Here is an 832-nt window from a genome sequence, read left to right as displayed (position 1 = left end):
AGAGTTTTTACATATTGTAGCACAAAAGTATAGATTATCTTTCACAAATAAAATAAACACAAATTAGTAAAAGAAAATAACCAGAATGCATTATTACTTTTCACTAGAAATGAACATCAAAGGCAAACACAATGTTCTAAGTTAAAAAATATGCAACAAATAATTGATATAAATCTAATAAACACTAGGGAGACAATATGATACTTACACATGTGGAAAAAACCTAATAAATAGACATAAAAATGTATCTTCTGCAAGCAAGAACCGTCCTGTTGAAGTGACACCTCCCGAGAGACACTCAGGATACTCAGCACATAAACAAATGTAGTGCCCAAGTGATGCTCCAGGTAAACTGTTTTCTTTTTCTTTTTTTAATATTTTTGAGAAACAAATAGCAATGAGATAGTTTCAAAACCGATTAGTAGGACAGTTTCAATACTTAATACATTGCATATTGTTGTCTTTGTAGTGGTTATTCATAGTACAAGATGTAGACATGATATCCTGCCCAAACACTATTAAAACAAATCTTGCTTCTCATTGAATTAAGAGAAAGTAGCTGTATATCTATCCTATTTTGTATATACAGATACAAAATGGCCCTTCATTTATATCCTCTTTTTTGTTTAGTTTTGTCAGAGATTGATATTCCATTGCCATTCAAATACTGTAGGTGAAGCTATTCCTCTACTGGGAATTTTTCCAGAGGATCTGAAAACATCTTATCATCGGGATATATGTGTTCCTATGTTTATAGCAGCACAATTTGTGATAGCCAAATCTTGGAAACAACCAAGATGCCCATCACCTGAGGAATGGTTGAGAAAGATGT

Source organism: Octodon degus, unplaced genomic scaffold (genome assembly GCF_000260255.1).
Source record: "Octodon degus isolate 3935 unplaced genomic scaffold, OctDeg1.0 scaffold00023, whole genome shotgun sequence".
Taxonomy (NCBI): Eukaryota; Metazoa; Chordata; class Mammalia; order Rodentia; family Octodontidae; genus Octodon; species Octodon degus.
The sequence above is the reverse complement of the archived record's forward strand: the minus strand, read 5'-3'. Positions refer to the sequence as shown.